Source organism: Electrophorus electricus, chromosome 13 (genome assembly GCF_013358815.1).
Source record: "Electrophorus electricus isolate fEleEle1 chromosome 13, fEleEle1.pri, whole genome shotgun sequence".
In the NCBI taxonomy this organism is placed as follows: domain Eukaryota; kingdom Metazoa; phylum Chordata; class Actinopteri; order Gymnotiformes; family Gymnotidae; genus Electrophorus; species Electrophorus electricus.
In genome coordinates this window covers 20,170,054-20,177,990 of record NC_049547.1, presented here as the reverse complement: position 1 = coordinate 20,177,990, position 7,937 = coordinate 20,170,054, and the positions used below count along the sequence as shown (strand labels likewise).

Below are 7,937 nucleotides of genomic sequence, written 5' to 3'. Positions count from 1 at the left end.
TGTCATACCATTATAGCCCTGCCGCATTTCTGATAAGTCCACGAGAACCACGGAAAAAAAAAAAAAAAAAAAAAAAAAAAAAACTTCCTGCTTTCAAAAATCGCAGAGCTGCAACCAGCAGCCTCAACCGGGATTGCGCATGCAGGCAGCCCGTGCGCACGGAACGACACCTTGCGCTCAGACGAGGCGTCCCGCGTGCAGGTGCAGGTGCCGAGCGCAACGGGACGGTGCGCGTTTTCTCTCTTTTTCGGGGGGACGGGGGGCTGCAGTGGCGTGGGCGTACTTGCAGTCTATTCCGTATTGTGTTTCCTTGCGTCTTTTGGAGAGGGCAACATGTACTGCTTTCTGACCGACGAAGGCACTTTTCACGCGACTTCGGCATGGACGTGCTGTACCGCGCACTGAGGCACGCGGACGGTGTCCGCATCAGAAGCCAGCGGGAGCTTTCCAAACAGTCACAATGTGACTCCGGGATGTGTATCTGAGACGGACTGATGCCACCCACGTACGCCCGTAATGTGATGCGACTCCCCTTGGGGCAGCGGACCAGCGTTTCTGTCTAACGCATCTAGTAAGCCAAACCTACTCTCGATAACTTTCAACACTTTGTAGTTTGCCAAAAGTGTGACTCGGGACTCGGGTTCCGCATGTTGGTGAAGTTAATGGTAGGCTGCAGCTGTAAAGAAAAATAATGGATTTTTAAATGGTTTTAATTCCATAAAGGCTCTTTCAAGCATCTCTATGCATCAGTCGTTAATTTAAAAGGCACAAGCGTTTACCTGTCTCTGAAAAGAGCAGAGCTTCTGCGCAAAGCTGCAAAACGGTATGCCGGAACGAATACGCGGTGCACGGAGAGATGGATGAACTGATTCCACTCATCTGTCTTCGGTCTCTCCGTTGACGGGTTTATCTGTTCGTCTCTATTACTCTCGTTCTTTTCACGCCAGAGTGTGTAATTAACTCTGAGTTTCAGGTTATACGTGCTAACCCGCGCGGCTCGTTACTGTGCACGTTATCATCCACGCTGTCTCTGTGCTGTAATCAGGAGCATCAGTTTTCTGTGTTCAGCTCGTGAGTGAGGCTCGCTTTGAGTAGTGATTTATTGATTGAATGATGACAAAGGTAATTATAGCACAGGCCTCGTAACCCTCTGCCAGTGGAAATGCGGCTGTGTGTGTGTGTGTGTGTGTGTGTGTGTGTGTGTGTGTGTGTGTGTGTGTGTGTGTGTGTGTGTGTGTGTGTGTGTGTGTGTGTGTGTGTCACCCTCCGTCACTGTAAATGCAGCCCTACTTACTGCCCTGAGCTCAGGCTGAATGACTGGACCACATTCAATCGTGCACTGTCCATCACCATTTAGTCTTCTTCTTCTTCCTCTCTCCTTTGTGCTCTCTCACTCCCTAGCTCTCTCTCTCTCTCTCTCTCTCTCTCTCTCTCTCACTCTCTCCATTTTTCACTCTATTTCACTCTCTCACACTCTTTCTCTTCCTCTCCCTTTCCCTCTGAGTGCATGAAAAAGCTGAAACTGTCGCTTCACAGGGCACTGTGGAGACATAATGCCCTTCTCAACTACCGCTTTACCAAACTGTACGGCCACTACATTAAAACCCCGAACCCTAGCATTCTGGGAAATCAACACCGAACCCTAAAATTCTGGGGAATCAAAATCCCTAGCATTTTGGGAAAGCAACACCCAAACCCTAGCATTCTGGGAAAGCAGGCCTAAGAAGCAGGCCTTGTTTCAGGAGAAGAGTGAGAGGAACCGCTGATCTAGGTAGGTGAACTACCTAAGTCATTAGCTCATAACGGTTTGAAACTTTGTTCTACGCTCACCTAACAACTCATCCTAAATCCAGTCATTATGTAACAGAGTTATATAGTTGCACTCAGTTGTGCACAGTAGTGTAGCAAATCGGTCTGAAGTCTGTCAGCTTCAGGTGCACCACATGCACAGCTAAGTGACTAAAACTGCTGGTGTTTTGTTGTTGTTGTTGTTGTTGACTGTATTTTTGCATTTTTATATTGATCCAATGAGTGAATATTAAATGGCTAAAATTTGACCAAAAGTGAAATGCCTCTTAGCTTTTAGCTTAAGACTAACATGATTTTTTTTTTAATGGTTGGCAAAAGGAACACGGACACTCACTCACACACGCACACACACACACACACACACACACACACACACACACACACACACACACACACACACACACACACACTCATGCAGAGGCCAGAAGCCACAATACAAAGAGAAAGATATTGTCTCCTGAGAACCACCACAGATGCCTCTGTATACCTGCTGCAGAATAAAAATCTCTAGCTATCACTGCGCTGCACTGTCAGAGTGCTTTCCATGGGCACCAGCCTACTCAGAGGTACAGCGCGAGCTGAGCGGGATGCTGGAATTCTCTGTGCGCTGCTGCGTCGAATTGTCAGCAGTTGATAGAACTGACGAGACGTCACTGGGTCAGAATCAGCTGGGAAACTGTCCTAAATCTCACGTGCCCTCCCTAACATTCCCGGCTACTGGTCCACTTTCAACGTCAATAGATTCCTTTTTTAAAAATTCACCTGCACCTCTCAAGTTGGCCAATAGTGCAGCATCAGAGAAATTCTCAAGAGTGAAATTTCTACAATCCATATTCCAGACATCATCTCCAGCTCATCGGCCGATTGGTCAAGTCAAAGAAACGAACAGGAAATGGTCTGCTATGAGGCCAATGTTGGACTGAATCTGTTCATGACCTGTGGCCTTGGAACTCTCATTCTCAAAAAACAATCAAAGAATCTCTGGAAGAATACCATGGAGAAGATAAACAACCCTGTGGGACATGTTTCCATCCAAGAGAGACCAGGTCAGTATTACCAGAGATGACTGGAAGACGGAACAGACGGGGCAGATGGGACAGGGGAAAACTAACATTTTACTCGAAGGCCTTAGTATTGAGTGTTGAGTGGGAATTTAATTCTTATGGTTCTGAATGTTGAGAAATTATCACCAAAAGTGATCATTTACACACTCATAGAAGTCCACCTGAATGAGTGCACATGGGACGTTGTCAGCACTTAAAGCTGGCTGTCATTTTTAAAAAGCTTCTTTGTCATCTTTCTTTTGGCTTGGTAGCGCAGCTCACTGGATTGGAAATGACACCAGTTTAATTTAAGGTGTAAAATCTTTGTTTTATACATTCGATGTTCAATTCGAGCTTAATGGTTGAGTACTACAGTTAAGCCTTTCACACAAAGAATTCCTTTAGTTCCAATTCCTCAGTTCTGCTGAAATGGTCATTGTTGTGCTTATGTAATGATATTGGCACTGAAACTCCATTGCTGAGTGTATCCTCTTGACTGGACTCAATGGCCTTAGAGACTCATCACTGTCAACGACTTCAAGTGTGCAAATACATGTAGAGTGTCTCACTGTGGTGTAGCATGCCTCAATGAGTGCAGATAGAGCTCTGTAGCAAGTCTCACTGTTCAGATTGAGCGCTATAGCATATCTCACTGTGTGCAGATTGAGCGTCATAGCATGTCTCACTGCGTGCAGACAGAGCGCTGTAGCATGTCTCACTGAGCGCTGGTCTACATACTTGCGCTATGCCTGTATCTGCTGTCAAGGTCGAAGGGCAAGCAAACCACCCTCCCTTAAACCGCGCCTGTTCTCACCTGACCTGTCTTCTGATGTCTCACTAATACCTGTCAGTCCGGACGGGTCCCCTACCTGAACAAACACCTCCATGCTCTGGCCAGACCCAACCCTGCACAGAGAAATTCAAGCACGCCAACAACACCACTGAGTTTTAAGCGGATTCTTTCTGATGGAACAGTGCTCTGACGGCGATGGTGACAGTCGCGATCCTTCCTGCCTGAAGAACTAATCCCGTCTGCCTGTTATTCCTCCACGTCCCTCTTTGATGCATTTAAGCTCATTCTGAACCCACGGCATCTTCTTCTTTGCCTTTGTCTTCTTCTGATTTTCTCTTCCACTGAAACGAAAGGGTCTGAATGCTCTTTTTTCTCTCTCTCTCTCCCTCCCTTTCTCTCTCTCCTTCCCTTTCTCTCTCTCCTTCCCTCTCTCTCTCTCTCTCCCTCCCTTTCTCTCTCCCTCCCTTTCTCTCTCTCCTTCCCTCTCTCTCTCTCTCTCTCTCCCTCCCTTTCTCTCTCCCCCTCTCTCTCTCTCTCTCTCTCCCTCCCTTTCTCTCTCCCTCCCTTTCTCTCTCTCCTTCCCTCTCTCTCTCTCTCCCTCCCTTTCTCTCTCCCCCTCTCTCTCTCTCTCCCTCCCTTTCTCTCTCCCTCCCTTTCTCTCTCCCTCTCTCTCCCTCTCTCACTCCCCCAGTTACCATCTCAGTTTTTCTCCATATTCTGTAAAATGGGATTTACCCTGCAATTCCTGTTATTATTGTTATTATATTATTATTATTATTATTATTATTATTATTATTATTATTATTATTATTAGTTACATTTATTCAGTTACATAGTTACATTTTTCAAACTCAAGGACGCTTTTACAGGCAGATATCGCACACTCACATTCCCTGAGACAGTCCACGTTGTAGCTCTGTTCCAGCGTCCAGTCCCAGCTCAACTGCACCTGGTCCTTCGTGTTATTGAACACCTGGTTCATGCGTAAGGGGTGCAGGGATGATGCCAGCCATACATCACACTAACGTACAGGTGTACGTTACATTCGGAACTCAAACTCAATCAATATAGCAATCAATCCCACAGTGAAGCGATCGGTCAATAAATCAGTCAATCAATCAACCAGGCAGTCAATCAGACAGCAATTCTCACTTTTGGTTTCTAACTTACCTCAGCGGCAGTGAGTCTTTAAAGTGGGCAGCGGTATGCTGGCCTGCCTGAGCTCAGTTAAACCAGAGCAGGTGTAAGCGTTCACTCTGTGCATTTATTAAAGGACCTAGTGGATCCAATACTCATGAGTCGCTGCCGTCACCTGACCTGCACCTGACCCTTACCTCACACTTGGAGAGGCTGAGAGAACAAAGCAGAGAACAGACTGGACATCCCCAACCTACAATCGGGTGTCTCATTAGGTCATGCTACATGTCCGTGAGTCATGTACACACACACACACACACACAAATGCATAAAAGATCTTGGCTGCCTTTTTCCTTCACTACCATGGCATTATATAATTTGCGCAGCAGATTTTCCCTGGAGACTCTGCGTAACAGCATTGTGTACCACAGTCCTGTAATTTGCAGTGCTCCATGTAATTTGTGTGTGTGTGTGTGGTCGTGTGATTGTGTTCTGCCTCAATCTACAGTGTGGTTATCTAAGATAATATTATAATAATTTTAATATGAGATAATAATCATATAATCATTTAATATAATATAATGGCACAGGAGCAGAAGGATTCCTTTCTCTGGTTCTTTTATATAACTTTTAAAATCTTATTTGTGTGAGAATGTCATGGCATTCAAACTACTCCGTGTTGCTTAAATAGCCCCACTGTATTTGTAATATTTGTTCTAAACTAACCTACCGAAACTGACTGGCCATAGGAACGTGGAGGACGCGACACCTGTAGCTCAGTCTGTGAGAAACGCTGCATCCTCTAAGCCCACCCCCACAGTCTGTGAGAAACACTGCATCCTCTAAGCCCACCCCCACAGTCTGTGAGAAACGCTGCATCCTCTAAGCCCACCCCCACAGTCTGTGAGAAACACTGCATCCTCTAAGCCCACCCCCACAGTCTGTGAGAAACGCTGCATCCTCTAAGCCCACCCCCACAGTCTGTGAGAAACGCTGCATCCTCTAAGCCCACCCCCACAGTCTGTGAGAAACGCTGCATCCTCTAAGCCCACCCCCACAGTCTGTGAGAAACGCTGCATCCTCTAAGCCCACCCCCACAGTCTGTGAGAAACGCTGCATCCTCTAAGCCCACCCCCACAGTCTGTGAGAAACGCTGCATCCTCTAAGCCCACCCCCACAGTCTGTGAGAAACGCTGCATCCTCTAAGCCCACCCCCACAGTCTGTGAGAAATGCTGCATCCTCTAAGCCCACCCCCACAGTCTGTGAGAAACGCTGCATCCTCTAAGCCCACCCCCACAGTCTGTGAGAAATGCTGCATCCTCTAAGCCCACCCCCACAGTCTGTGAGAAACGCTGCATCCTCTAAGCCCACCCCCACCAGGGCCAACGGTAAACCTTCCGAACGCCTCATTCTGTGGCTTGTGCACATTCATATGCATTTGCAATTATGATACTGCAATTATTATAATAAGCCATATCAACTTTTGGCAAGGAAGTCTGGCTCTTCTGTTTCACGCTAATCAGAAACGGCTGGACGATTTATGCGCCCTGGGCACTTTCCCTTTAAATGCAAACTGGGCTTTTTTAGCAAAAAGTTGTTCAAAGTCCAAAGGGATAGTTAGGCCAAACGATTCTAATTACGGTGCCAATTACAGTGTAGTAGATGGTGCTTCAGCTAGTAGAGCTTCCGGCTGACTGACACCATTAGTGGTCGTTCATTTGTTTGGATTGTTTTGCTGAGCTCTTGATTTGGAACAGATGAGCAGGTTGTGCTTATATTCGACCGCAAAGCACCACTTAAGTAATAATTCACAAAGCCGAATGTTGTCAGTCAGTGAGCTGCCCTGTACTAGTAGAGAGAGAGAGAGAGATGGAGAAAAGGATAGAGAGAGAGAGGAGAGGACAGAGAGAGAGAGAGAGAAGAAGAAGAAGAAGAGAAAGTCAGAGAGAAACAGAGTGAGAGAGAGACAGAGACAGAGTGAGAGAAACACACACACACACACACAGAGCCCTGGAATGAGCTAACATCTTATTTACCCACAGCAGAACAGCAGAGACACTTTTCAACAATTCCTCCAGACATCAAGCAGTATTAGAAATAGAATATTAACACAGTGGAAATTCATCTAATGGGGAAGAAAATAGAAAAATCATTCTGGTATGAAATCGGCAATCTCTGAAGCTATGAAATGTGATTTGTTTGAGTGCAGCGTTTGAAAATTCCCTTGGAGATTCAATTTTCCCGAAAGATAACATCAGCAAGCAGTAGGGACAGTCAAACAACCTGAATCTCATGCTCATCTTTGCCCTGAAAAATTCCATTTTCTCTTCTCCTCTTCATCCTCTTAGAAGTGTGAGATTATCTACTCCGGATTTGTCCAGATTTCCATGCGTACAGTGCCAGATTACTCTACTGGGTCAGTGCCAGCTACAGCAGAACATTCTGGAATCTTCTTTAAGTTCTTTTCACATGTCCCAGTACTGCTCCAGGACAGCCAGACTTTTACTGGCATCTGGAGTCTGGCAGCAATCAAACAAATCTCTCGCGCTTTTAGAGAAGTCGTGGTGGGTCTCCTAACATTCGGAGAGAGTACAGTGTAACCAGGGGCGACGCATGTAAGGGCAAAAGCCATTTGTCATTAGTATCAGGCCAGATTATTTTAGAACCTAGCAATCAGGCAACAAACAGCACAGCATTTAGTTCCTCAGAGAGCTACAACTGACATAAAATGTAAAAATATTATATAAAATTTACATTTACATTTACATTTACATTTACAGCACTTAGCAGACACTCTTATGCAAAACAACTTACAAAAGTGCTTTGTCATTTACTCATAGAACACATCCTAGCCAGTACAGCAGGTCAGAGTCCAAGCTACCAATGAACTAGAATACTGTTGAAATACAGGTGTGACGTAGGCAGCACAGAGGAAGCAAGAGACAAAGTAGAACAGACTTGTTTTTTATTATCCATTAGGATTTTAATAACACAAAACAACTCTAAATCAAATCTTCTTCACTGTAGCAGCATTGCACTGAAGGGCACTTGAGGTCTCGACTGCTAATGCGTAGTGCTATCTCTCCAAACCTGCAGGAGTATATATAGTGACATGTAATGAGGTGCAGGCATCTCCTGTCAAAAGGCAGGTGAT

General features: G+C 45.7%; 1 protein-coding gene across 1 annotated transcript in view; it reads left to right on the top strand.

Moving 5' to 3' along the window:
• The first annotated feature begins 278 nt into the window (after window positions 1-278).
• Window positions 279-7,937, top strand: part of htr1d (5-hydroxytryptamine (serotonin) receptor 1D, G protein-coupled) — a 21,333-nt gene continuing 13,674 nt past the window's right edge. The window contains exon 1 of the mRNA XM_027031334.2: window positions 279-571. The gene's annotated coding sequence lies outside the window, so the exon portion shown is untranslated. The remainder of the gene's footprint in view (window positions 572-7,937) is intronic.